The sequence below is a fragment of the Ursus arctos genome, unplaced genomic scaffold (assembly GCF_023065955.2).
Source record: "Ursus arctos isolate Adak ecotype North America unplaced genomic scaffold, UrsArc2.0 scaffold_7, whole genome shotgun sequence".
Taxonomy (NCBI): Eukaryota; Metazoa; Chordata; class Mammalia; order Carnivora; family Ursidae; genus Ursus; species Ursus arctos.
In genome coordinates, this window is record NW_026623089.1 from 41,181,823 (window position 1) to 41,201,039 (window position 19,217).

General features: G+C 38.5%; 1 protein-coding gene across 2 annotated transcripts in view; it reads left to right on the forward strand.

The window, feature by feature from the left end:
- WAPL (WAPL cohesin release factor) overlaps window positions 1-19,217 on the forward strand; it is a 78,424-nt gene that overhangs the window by 4,055 nt on the left and 55,152 nt on the right. The window lies entirely within an intron of this gene.

Sequence of the window (19,217 nt, forward strand, 5' to 3'; positions counted from 1 at the left end):
TTCTGTTACTGTGGAGGATATGTATTGTTACTGATAATGGAAACGAGACGAGCGTTTACAGTGAGGATTAAGTTTAGGAGTGTTAGGCTTTCCTTCAAAACTAGTTTAGAAAGATTAAGGAGGTATTGTAAAAACATTGAAGGTTGAACTTCATCGCAATTTGAGATTCGTTTGCAGTCTGGTGCTGGTAGCAGCTTGTATTAATAGATTTTAATCCACAAAACCACATGTATTTTTAAACTGCTAATTTGTAAATCTGGCATCTAGTGTTCATTAAAAAAAAAAAACAACCCAATATATTTTGTCTGTTTTACCCCTAGTCCTTTTGTAAAAGATTTGAGACTTACAGTAAACGGTAAAAGTGCAATTAATTAAAAGACCAAAGAACAGAGATTGGAGGTAGCAGGAGAGATAGCATGCTTGCTTTATTAGCAGGAGGACAAGGATGGCTCTGTAGTTGAAAACAGACCTTAGATTTCGACTTCCTGGCAAAGTTTGGTGATAGAAAAGATTATATAGATCTCGTATTTTGAAAGGAAGTAAAAACAAAAAACTTTCCTAGTACTGAATTCTTAAGAGAAGTTTGTCCTTGAGGCTTAATAATATTAAGTGCCTCAAACAGTATAATAAAAGACTTTGCCTTGCATAGTTTTACTAAAAATGCTGAACATTTTTCACTCTTTCTCACCCTTGGATGAGAGGATGAGCCAGCTGTTATTGTCGTTCGCTTGCTTCTCCCAGTTAATTCTGACTTGGCTGTCCTTATGCTTTGGCCACATTTTCTTCTGAAGCATTGTTCAAAACTTAAGGTTAGGATAAACTTTCATTAAACAAACAGCTTAAAAACTTTCCCAGGTCAGCTCCTAAAAACATATTACAATCATAGGACTGTTGAACCAAAATAAACTAACTCAGGTCTTCTTACTTTATAGATGAGGCTCAAAGAGGTCAGGTGACTATCCAGGGTTGGCTAGTGGCACAAATGGAATGAAATTCATTTAACGATTTTTAACATGTTGAGCACATCCTGTGTACCCTCCACTGTGATAGGCTGTGGGAGTGCTGTTCCACTTCAGTTATCCTGTGTTCTTACTGCTGTGTCTTGGCCTCTGATAGTTAATCCACAGTGTGGGGCACATAGCTTGGAGGAAGGAAGATGAGGCTGAGGAAGTGGTGAAACTGGTCAAGGAAGGCAGACGTAGCTTCCCCAAGTGCTGTCTTTTTGAGAACAGGGCATCACTGGCAGGCATAGGGTAATAGCAGGATGAATGTTTAGGTAGAGGGACAGTATGAACTTAGAAATTAAATATACATAGACAGCAGTTGCTTATATGGTTTTGCTGATGTTACATCTGTATCTGTGCACACCGCCATATGAAATTAGGTGGGAATTGGAAACAGTTTTCTGTAGAAATATTAGCTTCCCAGTCTGAGATAGCTAAATCGTAGTTCTGCTGATACTGTGGACTGACTGGGAACCCAAACTCCATTATGTATTTGTGAGGAGAAAATGTGTACTAGAATACAGATAAATAGATGTTTAAGAACATCTTGTTCCTCTTCCTCCTTCACGAGGTATCCTTAGTGGAAAGGGCTGGGGCAGCGCTATGAATATTTTTTTTTCTCTCTTTTCCCTTGACCACCCAGAGCTGCAGCAATCCTGGCACCCCCCTGTAGGATAAGAAGGGGACTTTGAAGGAATGCTTTTAGTTCTCATGGTAGTCTTATTCTAAGTTCTTAAAAACCATTTATAGGTTTGTATGTTTATAAGTTGATTATAGTTTTAGAAATACTTGTGTATGTTATGATCTTCCTTTTCTTTGCCCCTACCCTCTAACATTTGGGCATTTCCCTGTTTCCCGACTGTCTTGCATTTTGTCTGTCAGATTGTCATTGCCTTTACTGTCATTGAGCAAGCCTTCTGGTTTTAGTTGAAGTTTAGAAACCCAAACTTCAATTTTTGATAAAGAGGGTCTTTATAAATCAAAAGTGGTTCCTAACCTTTTTTGAATTAAACATCCTTTGAGAATGATAAAATTTTGGTCTCAAGATAAAACTATACATGTAATGTCTCAGAACTTCCTTGCAGGTCATTTTTACATGCTTTATTCAAGAGCCTTTGAGAAATTTTATGGTAAAGTTTGTTAGAGTGCGCTAGCTAAATGCCATAATATCCTTCCAGTGGAATTCAGACCATTTTCATTGTAGAATTATATCACATCAGTGAAAAGGGCTTATCTAGTTCAAATTTACTGTCTCATTTCTCCTGGCATTAAGTTTAAGATGTATTTCTTTCTCTATAGGGGAATATGTGGGGATTTTTTAGCTACTATTAAAATTCTTTCATATATTTATTATAATATTGTATACCAGCTAGTACTTTTAAAATCTGTGGCTTATTTGTAGAGGTAATGCAGAATGAGGTCATGATAAAATGTATTATTGTTGCCATTTTCCAATTTGATGTTTGATGGGAAAGAGAACTAGAAGCAAGATTACAAACTGTGAATGAGAACTGCAAGGAAGGGCTGAGTCGCTAAAATGTCCTGACTTTTTGATTTAAAAAACAAAAAAGGGGCACCTGGTTGGCTCAGTTGGTTAAGTGGTTAAGCGTTTGCCTTTGGCTCAGGTCATGATCTCAGGGTCCTGGGATTGAGCCTCTTTGGGGAGTCTGCTTCTTCTTCCTCTGTGCTCATGCACACAGGCCTCCCCCCCCCCCGCCCCCGCAATCTCTCCGATCTTGTTTCATTTGTCTACACTCTCTCTACTTCCCATCCTCTACTCCCTGGATTATTTTAAAGATTTATATATTTATTGGGGGGGGAGGGAGAGAGTGTGTGCGTGGTGAGAGGGAGAGAAGCAGATTCCCTGCTGAGCAAGGAGCCGGATGTAGGACTTGGGGATTCATCTCCTCACCCTGAGATCATAACTCAAGCCCACTACTGAGCCACCCAGGCATCCCTCCCTAGATTATTTTAATGCAGATTCAGGACTTGTATTTTATCTGCAAATACTTAAGTTGCAATTGCTGTTAAAGTCAGTTCTCAAACAGGTGTGCCACTTAAAAAATGGCCCTTAGCAGGACCTAAAGGTTTACCCTTGTAAGAGGTCTTGGAATATTCTTTAAGTGTAGAATCCAGGGGTGTGTGCATTAGGGGCAAGAGAAGGTTTCTCTTGTCTTTTGGATGAGGCTACTTCCATTTTCCATCTTTGTGCTTTCTGCTACAGGTTTTTAATCTGGACTCTAGAATAAAGTATGCAAAGACTTATATTTCTGCTTGGCACACTTTCCTTGCCAGCCAGCTGGGATTCAGTCTACACATCCTGCCAAATATTGAGATAACTACTGCATAGGCTCTTAATTTGCATGACTGGTTTTGTAGCCAGTACATTTTTTCCATTTGCTTAAAGCTGTACTGAGCATTTGTGTGTTAGAGGGATGTTATTGTCTGAAATTAAGAACTTTGATTTGGAACTGAAGATGATTTTTAGAAAGGGATGCATTGTTCTATTCCTGAAAGCTTAGCGTAGGCCAGGAACTTGTGAGGTGAGATGAGATTTTCATTTGCTTATTGGATAAAGTGTAGGTGATTAATGAGGATTATTAAAGAATTCTGAAAGTGTTGTATCACCAAGAGTTCCTAGCTTTCATTTAGGTATTGAATGTATTTGTTTAGAATATATTTAAGTCTTACCTAAAATTCATTTAAGAGTAGGAGATAAGAGGCCTATTATTTATTTAGCTCCTACTTTATTTTGAGCCCTTTGTATATCAGTAGACTCTTAATCACAACTGTGTAAGCCAGGCTTTATTCCATTTTATAGAGGGTAAAGCACAGTTCAGTGAATAATTTGAATTACCAGTAGAAGATCTGAAAAACTTCCAAAGTGTTCTTTTCATGAATGGACATAATTTTATCATATTTAAAGACTTAATATATAAGATAACATGTCACTGGGGTGCCTGGGTGGCTCAGTCAGTTAAGTGACTCTTGATTTTGGCTCAGAGCAAGCCCCACATCAGTGTCCTCGCACAGTGGGGAGTCTGCTGGAGATTCTTTCTCTCCCTCTCCCCCCAACTTGTGCACTTTCTCTCTCTCTCTCAAATAAATAAATAAATCTTTAAAAAAATAACAGTGTCACTGTATAATCAGTTTTATCTTGATGTTGAAAACAACTGATGGGAACATATTATGGATTCCCTCTTGTCGCTATTTAAATAATTTTCATTTTAGTAAGAATTATGGTCCAAGTAGTTATAAGACTTAGTGAATAAAACTGACCTTATTTTTATAAGCAATATCTTCTATTTTTATTTTTTGTGTTACATACAAATGGGAATTCAATATGCAAATTCTGAAAGACACTGTAATTTTGTTTTGTTCTAAAGTAGAACTTTTTTTCATTAATTTTTTTCTAGTAATCTCTATACCCAACCTGGGGCTTGAACTCACAACCCTGAAATTAAGAGTTGCATGCTCTTCCATCTGAGCCAGCTAGGTACTCCAGAACTTTAAGTTCTTGTAAAATATTTTCTTAGGCAAAGGAGGATTATTTTCAAGGTCTGAGCAATAAGAAAAGTGCAGTTGACCACTAACAAGTTTCTTCTTGGATCCAAGTTGAATACCAGCCGTGGGAGGATAGTACATAGAAACTGTAAGCATAGTCTCTGCCATCTAGGAATGGAGCTGTTGATTTCTGCTGGTAATAATAAATAGCTGCTTTTGAAACAGTGACAACAGATTTGTATAATACTTGATACTTTTCAGAGATTTTCCATATGCCATATTTTTAGAATTTAGAGCCAGACGATACATATATTTTTCAGGTCCAGTCTCTGACTCCAGGAAGCAGTCCGCAACTTTTCCAGATCCCTGATGGTGGAGGAGGATGAATTTGTTCATAGGAAGGTCTGGGGAATGCCTGCCTTCCAAACATTCAGCTATTATTTTAATGCCCCCTGTATGCTGAGTGCTCATTTATGTCAATGAACAAGATCTTGTCTTATTCACATTCTAGTGGGCAAGACAGTGATTGAATAGAGAATAAGAAGTGTGCTGAAAATTACAGAAAAATGAAGGCTCTGAGATGCCTGGCTGGCTCAGTCAGAAGAGCCATGTGACTCTTGATCTTGGGGTGCTGAGTTCAAGCCCCATGTTGGGTGTAGAGATTCCTTAAATAAATTTTTATTTTTTATTTTTTTTTTAAAGATTTTATTTATTCATTTGAGACAGAGAGAGCGTGAGCAGGGGGAGAGGCAGAGGGAGAGGGAGAAGCAGACTTCCTGCTAAGCAGGGAGCCCGGCATGGGGCGTCATCCCAGGCCCTGGAGATCATGACCTTAGCCAAGGGCAGACGCTCAACCATCTGAGCCACCCAGGTACCCCAATAAATAAACTTTTTAAAAACAAGAAGAAAAATATAGGGTCCTGTGAGATTGTGTAATAGGCTGTTTACCTGGTCTGAGTGAGGAGTAGGGGCAAGGCTAACATTTACTTGGGATCTTCTGCTGTACTAAGCAAGGATAAAGTGGCAGAGCTTAGTGGCATGGGCAGTGAGGAAGAAGGAGACGTTAAGAATGATTCTCAGGTATTTAATCTGAGCACCTGAGCAAATGGTAGTGTCGTTCATTGAGATAAAGGGACATTTTGAGGGCAAGTTCATCAGTTTAGGTTTGTGCACATTGGATTTGAGGTATTTGTGAGTGATAGGATATGCTAGTATGGAACTTAGATAAGAAGTCTTGGTTGGAGTTAATACATTTGAGATTCAGCATATAAATGTTATTTGAGGGGTGCCTGTGTGGCTTAGTTAAGGGTCTGGCTCTTGGTCTCAGCTCAGGTCTTGATTTCAGGGTTGTGAGTTCAAGCCTCATGTTGGGCTCCATGCTGGGTGTGGAGTCTACTTAAATGAATGAGTGAGTGAGTGAATGAATGAATGCTTGAATAGATAAATATTATTTGAAATTATAGGATTAGATGAAGTCATTGAGGAGATTGATGTAAGAGGAAAAAGCATTGAGCTGTGAAGAACTTACAATACTTAATTTATAGAAGAGGAAGAAAAACTAGATAAGGAAATAATGATTAAGAGCAGCTAGAGCACCAGTAGGAACATTGCTGTTTTGTAGAAGCCAGCAGAAAGGTGTTCATGAAGGGTCAACTGAATGGGAATGTTATTGCAAAATCAACAACAATGGGGACTGCAGAGCTGGCGCTGGAGTGTGCAGCTTGGGTTGGAACAGTCTGAGTAGTAGGTACATAGAGTATGGGGGTAGCATGAGTATATACAACTTGTTAAAGATGTTTGGAGGGGAGAAGAGAGGTTCTGAAAAGTTATGAGGTGAGGGGTTCTGGGAGGTTTGATTGCGTGGGAGAGCCTTGGAGCATAGGCTTCAAAGCACAAGGGGGAGAGTGGTCTTGGGAGAAGGGATACACATTTTCTGGACAGGAGGAAAGATGGGTGATGGTGTGAGCTTACTGAGAGGTGGAAGATAAGGTGGTTTATGGAGGAAAACATTTTTACCCCCCATGAAATGATAGAAGAGGTTATCTCTGAAAGTGGGAAAGAAGGGCAAGGAAATACAGGGGCTGGAGTGAAGGAACAAAGGGTTCAAACTGATGTTGCAGAAAATGGAAGGAAGGAGCTGGGTAGAGAGAATTTCTGGGCATTAATGAGGCCTTAGTGAAGTTTATATCGTTAGAAACTCATGGTTTCTAACTTAACCTCATTGTGTTAGTGCCCCTCTCCCCACCTTTAGTAGGCCCTGTTAGCCAGAACCTACACAGAAAATAGAATATTGGACAGGAAAATTAGATTATCCTGGATTGTCATTTTTGTCTGACAAGATGTAGCATAAACAGAGAAGAAAGAATTTAGGGTGATTGATAGTGATTGAAATGGGGATAGAAAGTGACTGAAATGATGGACTGTAGAATTTAAAATGTTTAGGAACTGGACAAGGCTGGTGGATAGGAGAAAGGAGAGAAGAGGGGTCAGTGTACTGAGAGCCTTATTAAATAGAAGTCAAGAATGGGGTTACCAGGGATGCCTGGGTGGCTCAGTTAGTTAAGCATCTGCCTTCGGCTCAGGTCCTGATCCTTGTGTCCTGGGATTGAGTCCCACATCGGGCTCCTTGCTCAGCGGGGAGCCTGCTTCTCTCTCTGCCTGCTGCTCCCCCTGCTTATTCTCTCTGACAAATAAATAAATCTTAAAAAAAAATGGGGTTACTGGAACAGGTTGGATAGTTCGTAGGTTGTGATTGAGAAGTGGGTTATGTGATTTTAATATTTAAGAGGTGAAGCCTTCTAGGACATGACAGGTTTCTGGATGAAACTGAGAATTGGTGTCTGAGCTAGAATGTAGAAGACTACAGATGGGAGATGATTAAAGAATCATGAGGTCAGGGGGCGCCTGGGTGGCTCAGCAGTTAAGCGTCTGCCTTTGGCTCGGGTCATGATCCCATGGTCCTGGGATTGAGCCCTGCATTGGGCTCCGTGCTTGGTGGGAAGTCTGCTTCTCCCTCTCCCACTCCCCTTGCTTGTGTTCCCTCTCTCTCTGTCAAATAAATAAATAAAATCTTAAAAAAAGAAAAGAATCATGAGGTCAGGAGATTGGGATTTGGTGGAATTCAGCATGATAGCGAGACAGGCATGAAGGGGTAGGTTATATATCCCTTGTAAAGCCCTTAAATGAAGAATAAGAGGTTGTTAGATGACAGGTAGGGGGAAGATTAGAGGGTAACTAGCTAAGTGGCACAAGCCTCAAGAGAATGGGCTTTTATAAGAGGGTGGAGTAAGAATAGTTTTATAAACAGGCTCTGGAGAGCCAGCATACCAGTGACCCCAAAGCATCCTACTCTCAGATACTTAAAGGGCTGCAGGAGAACAGGCACATGTAGTCAGGGTCAGCTAGGGCACAGAAGCGGTAGAGGGAATGAACCCCCATGTATATATTTGTGAGTGTCCTGATCACCGAAGCCTGCGTGCTTTAGAGTTAAGGGTTTGGGTGGTGGTGGTGTTCAGTTGTTGGATTTTGAGATTGGAATGAAGTACAGATACCTTTTGAGTATTAAAGTTCAGGAGAAGGTAGATCACAAGATGTGTTTACATTTTGGATCATGACCCAGAGAAACAGATGAGAAGCATGGTGGCTTGAGAAGCAGATTTTCCTATAGCAGTTTTCAAACCATAAATACATGTAAAAGATTTATTTAGAGAGGGGGTAAGAGCGAGTGAGCGTGCACACGAGTGAACGCGGGGGTAGGGGGTAGGGGGAGGAGGGCCAGAGGGAAAGAATCTTCAAGCAGACCCCCTGCTGAGCATGGAGCCTGACTCTCAGGGCTCCATCCCAGGACCCATGAGATCATGACCAGAGCCAAAACCAAGAGCTGGATGCTTAACTGACTGAGCCACCCAGGCACCCCTCCCCGTATTTTTTTTTTTTAAGTTCCAGTCTTGATTTATCAGTCAAGGTCCTGACTGGAAATAGGGAGCATGCCGCAATTAGGCTAATACCAGGAAAGTATATTTATAAAGGAGCTGTATACAGAGGTGTGGGGAGAATGTTAGCGACAGCACAAAGGATGGTGTCGTAGGGTTGGTTAGCTGCAGTGAGGCTATTATCACCCATTTTCACAGGAACAAGAGATCATCTGAGCCATATAGAGGAAGCCTCCTTAAGAGGAGCAGTGTCCTTCTGTTGAGGGGCTTCATAAGCAAAGTGCTGGAGGGGTAACGTACCTGAACCTAAATTGCCTCCTTCCCTCCCTTGTCCTGCTGGGGCTCCTCATGGGTAGAACCCAGTGGAAGAAGAAAGGAAACTTTGATACAGGCCAGCCTCCTGAGAGGGCTGAGATCAGGGTGGAGAGTGGATCTGGAAGGACAATTGGAAAATACCTGGTGTAATATCTTAAAACTCTGAAGTTCTGTGGAAATGTATACAGTTGTGTAATTATTATCAAGGTACAGAATATTTTTATTATCTCGAAAGTTCTTTCGTGCTCCGTTTTGGTCAGTCCCTTCCCTCACTTCCAACCGCTGGCACCCACTGATCTGTTTTCTGTCTCTGGTTTTTATCTTTTCCAGAATGTTATGTACATGGGATCATATATGTAGCCTTATCAGGCTGGCTTTTAATTAGCATAATGCTTTTAAAGAGTATTCCATGTAACAGCAGTTCATTCCCTTTTAATTGCTGCATAGTATTCTATTATATATGTACTGTAATTCATTCATTAGTTGAAGGACATTTGGATTGTTTTCAGTTTGGGGCAATTATGAATGAAGCTGCTATAAACATTCACATTTCAGGTTTTGTTAGACATATGTCCTCATTTCTCTTGGGGAAGTGCTTAGGAGTGGGATCGCTGGTCATGAAAACATTGATCTTAAATTTAAATGCTTGCCAAGGGTATAATTTCCTGTAAAGTAATATTTTAAAACTAACATTCAACTTAAATATCAGTGATTTTTTTAACCTTTTTATTGTAAAATAAAACGCAGATAAAACCACACAATATAATGTATAAAAATATTTTTAGTTTAATGAATTATTTATAAGAGCAACACTCTTTTAACCAACACCCACATTAAGAAATAGAATTTTGGCAACCACTCTAGAATCTCTTATCTGTGCCTTCCCTCATCCCCAGAATAACTGCTCTCCTGTCTTTTATCATAGTCCGTTTCTTACTTGCAAGTGCCAAGGTTATTTACTGTTCAATTTCATACATTAAAAAAAATAATAAAAAAGCAAGTTCTTTGCTAACAGAAGATTTACAATATTCCTTTTTCTTTTTGGATTGTATTTCTATTCCACTTCCCCTTCAGAATTTTATCCTAATGCATATATTTATGCTTAGTCTTTTAATGGTCATCTTTTTCATAATTGTACAAAAACGTGTATATCTATTTAAATTTAAACTTCTAAGAATTTTCTGTGATTGTAATGCTTTAAGTATTTAAAAATTCTTCTAGATTATTATGAGCATGATTATTAGTGCATAATTGAGTAAATATGAATGCTGTATGTTTTAAAGGCAAAATTTATTGGAAACGTACATCTTAATGATTGGTGGGGCTTTTTCCAATTCATGAGTATGACTATCATTGCTAGGATAAGAAAAAGCTTTGGCATCAATCTGTTCTTGTTTTTTAATACATGTAAGTATTGAGAAACCATATTGACAAAAATAAGAATGGGAAGAGTTGTTATAGCAGTTTCTATTTGGAAAGCAGTAATTGGAAACTACCTGACATGCAAAGGATGTTGCCCAGACATTAGAGTTACTCAGGTAGGAAGCACAGAAGCCAGTAATCTATCACATTATTTCATTAAAGGTTATGCCAGAACTGGAGCAATGTATCATAGTAAGATTAGGGATGGGTGAGCGATATGCCATTATTCATAATGTGGGAGAATGATTAAATCCCAGGTGGGTTGGCAGATCAGTTTTTGGAGCAGAGTGAAATTGAGGATTTAGAAATGAATTTCCTTAAACCTCAGTTGTGCCTATATATATTTTGAAAGGTTTTAGTGTAACTTCGGGGGTCTGTATATTTAGTTTGAAGAGTTAATTGCCACCTGGAAGGTATGACCACTGGTTGAGGAGTGACTGGGGTAGGAGTTTCCTGTATCCTGGTGGGCAGAGATGGGCAGCTTGAGCAGGAGCCACAGTAGCAAATAAGCTCCTTGACTTGCTGGTAGGTTGTCACTGTTAACACAGGCTGTGTTGATTGGGGATGTGGGGAGGTTGAGTTGACTTGGACTGCTCTGTGATTTGGACTGTCTGTGTAGCGGGCCCAGCTGAGTATCACTTTTGAAGTAATTTTTGTATGTGCTGCCTTTTTTTTTTTTTTTTTTTTACTGTTTTATCTTTTAAAGTACATGTAAATTTGGTGTTTGATAGGTATGCTTTATAAAATATAAAAATGCCTTAAATTATTAGTTAAAATGCTCTTTTTTTTTTTTTAAAGTACCCTTTACCATTCAAATCTTTGAGTAAAATTGATCCCTGAAGATGATGTGCCTTATTTTTCTTTGGCTTCTTAGGTGCCTCTGATAAATAGCTACATATTCTTGTTGACAGTGAAAAAAAATCCTTTCCCTTCCACAGAAGCAAATGCTGTTGACAATTTCTTATATAGCTTTTCTCAGTCTTCAATATGCACGGCATATAAATCTACGTATTTTTAAACACGCACACACAAATGGGAACATGATACATATATATAGCGTATTGTGCCTTAAAAAACTTTTAGGGGAAAATTTTAAAGACGTATGCTTATCAATATTTATAGATCTGCTTGTTCTTTTGTAGCAGTTTCATGGTTTTCCATTGTATGAATGTACCATACTTTAAAACTAGTTTGTTAGGGATATTTTGAGTGTTTCTGGTCCTTCTCTATTACAGATAATTGCTGTGTTGAACATCTCCCTACTTGTGTTTTTGAGCATCATGTCTTAGTATAGTGGTAAAAGATGTTTGTAGAAGTGGATTGAAAGGATGTATACATTTAAATTTTCAGTTGATGTTGTCAAATTTCCCACTACCAGTGTGGCTTTTTTTTTTTTTTTTTTGCCTCATCCTATCAAACTTTGGACTTGGCCCACCTGAAAGACTACTGTTTATTGGGGGGGGCGGTTAAATTTTTTTCACTTTAGAATAAGTACATTTTTTTTTTTTTTAAGATTTTATATTTATTTGACAGAGAGACAGCGAGAGAGGGAACACAAGCAGGGGAAGTGGGAGAGGGAGAAGCAGGCTTCCCGCTGAGTAGGGAGCCTGATGCAGGGCTCGATCCCAGGACCCTGGGATCATGACTTGAGCCAAAGTCAGACGTTTCAATGACTGAGCCACCCAGGCGCCCCTAAGTACATCTTTTTAAAAAATTTAAATTAAAAATTTTTTTATTTGTACATGGTAATGGTTGAAAGCTTCCCAGCTCTTTTCCCCAGTCACCCCAGTTCTCCCTAGAGTGACCATATATTTTTTGTTTAAGTCTTTCTGACATAAACTATACAGTCACATATAGTCAACATATAGTCTACACAAGTAGTTCGTGTGTGTGTGTGTATGTGTGTGTGTATGTATGTGTATTTAAATCCATGAATCTTAACGTGCTGTTTTGTACCTTGCTCTTTCTCTTAATATTTCTTGGGTGGTGGTGGTGGGCGCATAATTCTATTGTAGTATATAATAGTGTTCTTTCTGGCCTCCCTCCCATATTTTATTTAAAATGCTGCTGCATGGTGGGGCATCTCGTGGGCTCAGTTGGTTGAGTGTCCAGCTCTCGATCTCAGCTCAGGTCTTGATCTCAGGGTCATGAGTTCGGGCCCTGTGTTGGGCTCCATGCTGGGCATGGAGCCTACTTAAAAAAAATACTGCTGTATGGTTACGTCAATATCTGTGTGCTATAAATTCCTTAAATGGTTCCTTCTTGATGTGAGACTTTTGGGTTGCTTTCAGTATTTGTTACCGTTTTAAGTTGCTTTACTTTTCAAATACCACTTAATAACTGTATGACTATCAACCAGTAACTTACATTTATTATACTTCATCTGCAGAATGGGGTACAGGTTCACATTTTCTTATCTGAAACCTTTGGGGCCAGATTTGTCTTGGAATTTAGGATGATTTTGGAATATAGAAAGTATATATATTTTACATTAATATCCCATCAGAGTCTGAGGCGGCACTGTAATTGAAGACAGTGTTCAGAAAAAGAAAACATATTCCTAAGTGTAGGATAAATAAATAGCCTCAGGTGAGGTCAGGTTTTGGTTCAGAATGTATTATGAGAAAACTTAGTTTTCAGAGCTTTTTGGGTGTTGGAATTGTGGATAAAGCCTTATGACTTGTAATAGTACCTACCTCAGATGGTTGCTATGAGATCAAATGAATTAATATGTGGAAAGTGTTTAGAACAGTACTGGGCACCTCCTGAGGCCTTAGTAAGTATAAATATAGTTCAGCTTCGTTTTACTTCGTTTTTTTCCTCAGCTTTATTGAGATATAATTAACATATAACATTATGCCCTTTTTTTTTTTTTTTTGAGAGAGAGAAAGAGGTGGAGTGGGTGTGTCTGGGGGGCGGAGAGTCAGAGAGAGAGGGAGGGAGAGAATCCCAAGCAGGCCAGATGCAGGGCTCTATCTTAAGACCCTGAGATCATGACCTGAGCCAAAATCAAGGGTCAGACCCTTAAGCAACTGAGCCACCCAGGTGTCCCATGTACTTTTTTATTTTTTGGTTTCTTTCTTTATTTCTTTCTTTTTTTTTTAAAGATTTTATTTTTAAGTAATTTTTACATCCAACATGGGGCTTGAACTCACAACCCCAAGATCAAGATTTGCACGCTTTACCAACTGAGCCAGCCAAGTGCCTCTGTGCTTTAATTTTTTTTATTTTGATTTTTAATTGTGAATGAAATAAAGTATCTTTTCATAAGTTATTCACTTCTCTTTTTCTGCAGATTGCCTCTTTATGTCTCTAGCTTCTTTTTTTACTGAGATGTTGGACTTGCTAATGTGTAAGAATTTTTAATATGAGGGGCGCCTGGGTGGTACAGCAGTTAAGCGTCTGCCTTCGGCTCAGGGCGTGATCCCGGCGTTATGGGATCAAGCCCCACATCAGGCTCCTCCGCTATGAGCCTGCTTCTTCCTCTCCCACTCGCCCTGCTTGTGTTCCCTCTCTCGCTGGCTGTCTCTGTCAAATAAATAAATAAAATCTTAAAAAAAAAAGAATTTTTAATATGGTAAAGAAATTAGCTTTTTGCATTTCCCTAATGACTAATGATGAGCATTTTTCGTGTGCTTATTTGATATCAGTATAGTTTCTTTGCTGATATCTGTTCATTTTTTTTTGCTCATTTGTAATTGGGTTGTTTATTTTCTCATTGAATTTTAAGAGTTCTTTTATATTTTGGATAAAGGTCTTTTATTAAATATACTTAATTGCAGACATTTTCTCTGGGTCTTTGGCTTGTCTTTGCATTTTCTTAACAGTGTCTTTGCAGAGCAGAAGTTAACTAATTTTAATCAAGTCCCATTTTATCAAATACTTATTTTATGACAAGGGAGTATGCTCTCTTCCCTAGGCATTCCCTTTGTTGGACAGTGTTCTTGGCTCTCAGCTCTTATAGTTTGTATGAATTGAATGATTTCTACACATTAAATAAGTTTGTTCCCTCTTCTCATGACAACAACTCCGATTTTAAAGGCAGCTTGCAGGTAATGGAGGTTCCCCCTTACCCCATAAATTAACTTTTCTAGTTATCTCCCCTGTATTTAATGAATAATGATTTCCAAAGCCTCTTCTCTATACAGTCTCCTTAGTCAGAAGTCAAAGGTTTTGTTTAAATTTAGTCCTCAGCACATCATATGATACATTTGTCCAAAACATTAGATGTTCAACCTCTTCATCTGGACCTTTTCTGTTAATGTGGATTAAGATGGTTTACCTGCTTTAGTATTGCAGGTTTTAGCAGCTACCACTATAGGTAGTTTAATGTAATAGAAATCAGTACGAGCCTTTTTATGAGGTCTTTTGGACATTGGATTAATTGGTAACTGTTGCTGTCATTGGCCTCTCTGGGCCTATTTTTCCTCATCTGTATAATGATGGGTTTGGTGAAAGTAAAAGGGAATATTTTTACTTTCTTATAAGAAGGATGAAGGAAGTATTTTTTTTGTTAGTATATAGAGACTAGCATACAGTTACACAGATGTGTATACCTGTATGTATCTAGCTTCAGTAAACAATTCATAGTCTTGTTTTATTTTTATTCCTACCTTCTCCCTTTTTATAATGGATTATTTTGAAGCAAGTTCCACACATTGTATTTCATACATAAATATAATTCTTTAGAAGATAAGGACTCCAGGGGCACCTGAGTGGCATAGTTGGTTGGATGTCTGACTCTTGGTTTTGGCTGCAGTCATGAGCTTGGGGTAGTGGAATCTAGCCCTGCATCCGGCTCAGTGTACAGTCTGCTTGAGTTTCTCTCTCCTTCTCCCTTTGCCCCACCCCCCGCCCCCTGCACTCTCTCTCTTTAAAATAAGTAAATAAATCTTTTTTTTTTTTTTTTAAGATTTTATTTATTTGAGAGAGAGAGACAGCCAGCGAGAGAGAGAACACAAGCAGGGGGAGTGGGAGAGGAAGAAGCAGGCTCCTAGTGGAGAAGCCTGATGTGGGGCTCGATCCCAGAGCGCTGGGATCACGCCCTGAGCCGAAGGCAGACGCTTAAGGACTGTGCCACCCAGGCGCCCCAAGTAAATAAATCTTTAAAAAAAAATAAAAGATAAGGACTCCAAAAAAAGGTAAGAGAGAATCTTAAGCAGTAGGCTCAATCTCAGGTCCTTGAGATCATGACCTGAGTGGAAGTCAAGAGTCCAACGCTTAACTAACAGAGCCACCCAGGCACCCTGTACCATTGTTACTCTTTAAGGTACTTAATATGTACCTTTGCCAGTTTTTATTATGTTTTAAGCTTTTGAACAGACTGTTTTTAAACAGACAGTATACAACTCGAGATAGGAAAGTCTTTTCCATCATCCCCATCCCTGAGGGCAACCGTATCTGTACATAATGTTGATCTGCCTCATTCTTTTTTAATAGCTACATAGTATTTAGATATGTGGTATGATAATTTAAGTAGTTCTTTATTCATAGACGTTTGTATTTATGAAGGCAAAAACCAGGAAAGTTGTAGTGAGTTTCCTTGTTACTTATTTTATTTCATATTTATTATTTGTAGAATAAATGGTTATAAATAAAACTGCTTGCTTCAAGGGAAAGTTCACTTCTTTGACATGTACATTTTTAATTTTAAAAGATATTACCAAATTGTCCTTTGTAGTGGTTATACTAAGATATGCTCCTACAGAAATGTAGTTTTATTTTTGTAGCTCTGAAGTATTTCTTTGTATGAGCAGACCACTTTATTGACTGGCCTGTTAATGAATATTTAGATTTCATTGTTTTGGAATGATGTTGCTATGAGCGTACATCTGTTATGCTGAACCATGTGGAATTGCTAATATTCAATTATTTTTATTTATTTATTTGAAAGATTTATTTATTTTAGAGAGAGAGAGAGTGCGCATGCATGCGCACACGAGCAGGAGGGGCAGAGGCAGAGGAGAGAGAATCCCAAGCAGACTCCGCGCTCGGTGCCACAGCCATGAGATGATGACCTGAACTGAAGTCAGGAGTCGGACACTCAACCAACTGAGCTACCCAGGCGCCTCTATCTATTTACCTTTCTATCTATCTATCCTTCCATCCATGCATCCATCAATCCAGGCGCCCCTATCTATCTACCTACCTACCTACCTATCTAGAGAGTGTGTGAGTGGGGGTGGGGCAGAGGGAGAGAGAGAATCTTAAGCAGGCTCCACGCCCAGTGCAGAGCCCAGTGCACCAGGCTCGAACTCATCATGACCCTGAGATCAAGACCTGAGCTAATATCAAGCGCCACACAGGCTCTCTTGTTGAAAATCCTTTCTTATGGACTGGTCAAGTCTCTTGATCATTTTTTTATTGGGCATTTTTTTATTATAGGCATTATTTAGGTAGTGTCAATACCCTCTACTCTCGTTTGTCTGTTAGTTCTCTTAAATAGTGTTGTTTTATGGACAGATTTAATTTCGATGAAATTTAATTTCTCTTCCTTTATGGTTAATGCTTTTTGTATCTTGTTGGAGAAAACTTTCCCTCCGTAAGGTCATAAAGATATATTCCTGTATTTTAAAAAACTTTGCATTTTCTCCATATTTAGGTCTCTAATTCATCTGGATGTGTAGGAGTTCTTTTTATTTATTTATTTATTTTTAAAAAGATTTATTTTTTTGGGAGCTAGAGAGAGACCTGAGCAGGACAGAGGGAGAGTTGTGGACAAGCAGACTCCCGCTGAGCAGGGAGCCCGACACGGAGCTTGATCCCAGGACTCCGGGATCATGATCCAAGCAGAAGGCAGACTCATAACCAGCTGAGCCACCCAGGTGCCCCTGTATGAGTTCTTTTTAAATTAAGGAAATTGACCCCATTTTTGGTAATGTTTGCAATTACGTTTTTCACATTTTGTTCCCTTTAACTTAACATGCTGAAATTTTAGGTTTTATGTAAATTAATACAGATTATGGGCTTTGTATCTGGGAAAGAACTTCTCCATTCCAGGGTAATGTATTTTTAAAAATTTTTTAATTTTATAATATGTGTTTAGTTTCATTTTCCCATATTCAAGTCTTTTTTTTTTTTTTTTTAAAGATTTTATTTATTTATTCGACAGAGATAGAGACAGCCAGCGAGAGAGGGAACACAAGCAGGGGGAGTGGGAGAGGAAGAAGCAGGCTTATAGCGGAGGAGACTGATGTGGGGCTCGATCCCATAACGCCGGGATCACGCCCTGAGCTGAAGGCAGGCGCTTAACCGCTGTGCCACCCAGGTGCCCCTCCCATATTCAAGTCTTAATCTAGAATATATTTTAATGTTTGAGGTAAAAAAAATCAACTTTTTCCCCCCATATGTTCCAGTACCCTTTATTGAACAATCCATCTTTCCCATAGAGATTTGAAATTCCACAGTCAACATACACTAATGTCCTGCATATATTTTGCTCCTTCTCTTTGTCTTTTAAACCAATAAAAATATATTTTGTTTTGAAAACTTGCTGAAACTATACATACTATCCCTGAAAAATGTGTGAACATTTTCATAGTTTCACAAAATGTGAAGAACCTGTGAAACCCATTCATAAATCTCTGCTCAAACTTACCTTCCTAACTTCTTAAATACTTCGAAGAGTATGCTCACAGAAGCCTTAAATCATCCCACCTATTTATTTTCCTTTATAAAACTATGTCTACTATTATTCTAAGTACTGGTATGTTTGTGTTTTTATTTTTAAGGGAATTATCCATTTCCTTTCAAACTTCAGAATTCTTTAGGGAGTAATGGGCATTTAATTAATCTTTTATGTGAGGTTGCTTCTGTGTTTTAGATAAGCAGTATGAGGCCTAGAGAGATAATATGGCTTGCCAAATTTTTACATATCTGGTTATTGGTTTAGCTGTTTGGTTTAACCCCATGCTTCTCAAATTCCATGTAGTCTTCTTCCTTAATTAAATTCTCTCCCTTAACCTAACATATAAAAGATTAACTATTTACTGATGCTAAAATCTAGTGATTATGGGGCTCCTGACTGGTTCAGTCAAAAATGTGTGTGACTCTTGATCTCAGAGTTGTAAGTTCAAGCCCCACATTGGGTGTGAGAGATTACTTAAATGAATACATTTTAAAAATAAAATCCAGTGATGTTAAAAGGCATTTATTAAGTATCTGATAGCCGACGGTGCTGGGCTAAGTCTTGAATTGAGAACTTTCTGCACCTCCAGTCTTGACCCTCTAGCTTGAGGAACAGTAGGCCTTAGAAGGTGGGTTTGGATTCCTTGCATGAAGCTGGTAGATCTAGGACACGCAAGGGAGTATTGATGAACTTACACGTTAGAGCCCACTAAGGAAAGTCTTGCTAAAAGATTATTAAAAATATGCCCTTTATTATGGCAAAGTGGAAATAGCTGTGATAATTTTTATTCATGTGATGCTGTATAGCCTGTAAAATATCCTTAAATATATTACTTTCTTTTATATGTTCTTGCCCTTCAGAAAGATCTTATTAGTTCATTGTTTTGCTGAGGAAATGGCCTGAACTTCTTAACGCCTCATTTTAGCCAGAAAGTGGTAGAGTTTGGCACACATTCACTTAACTGCTAAACTTAGCTAGGAATACACTTCTGTTTATGTAGTTAATTTAGATTAAAACAGAGTAATGCTTAACTTCTCTGGAAGAAAATAACTGTCTCTTTTTCTTTACTACTTAATGTTTTAAGATACTAAATGGATTTATGTGACAGAGAAGCTGGGATGTTTGAGGGAGGAGGGCGGTTGAAAGTAATTGTTCTGCATTTTAGGATAAGGTAGCCTTGCTCTCTCTTCTGAAGGTATAGTTGTAAATATTTGTTGCAGGGCTTAAATAATGAAGGACTATAGAAAGTGTTTATTTTATATATTAGAATACTGTTGTGAAGAACTTGGACAGCATTGTTTAGGCAGAACTCTGTTGGTTACATTGGCTTTTATCTAACGTATTTCAGAAATTTAAAAATATGTAATGTACTTTAATATTCATCTGTAGGATTGTTTTTGTTGTATAATTGAA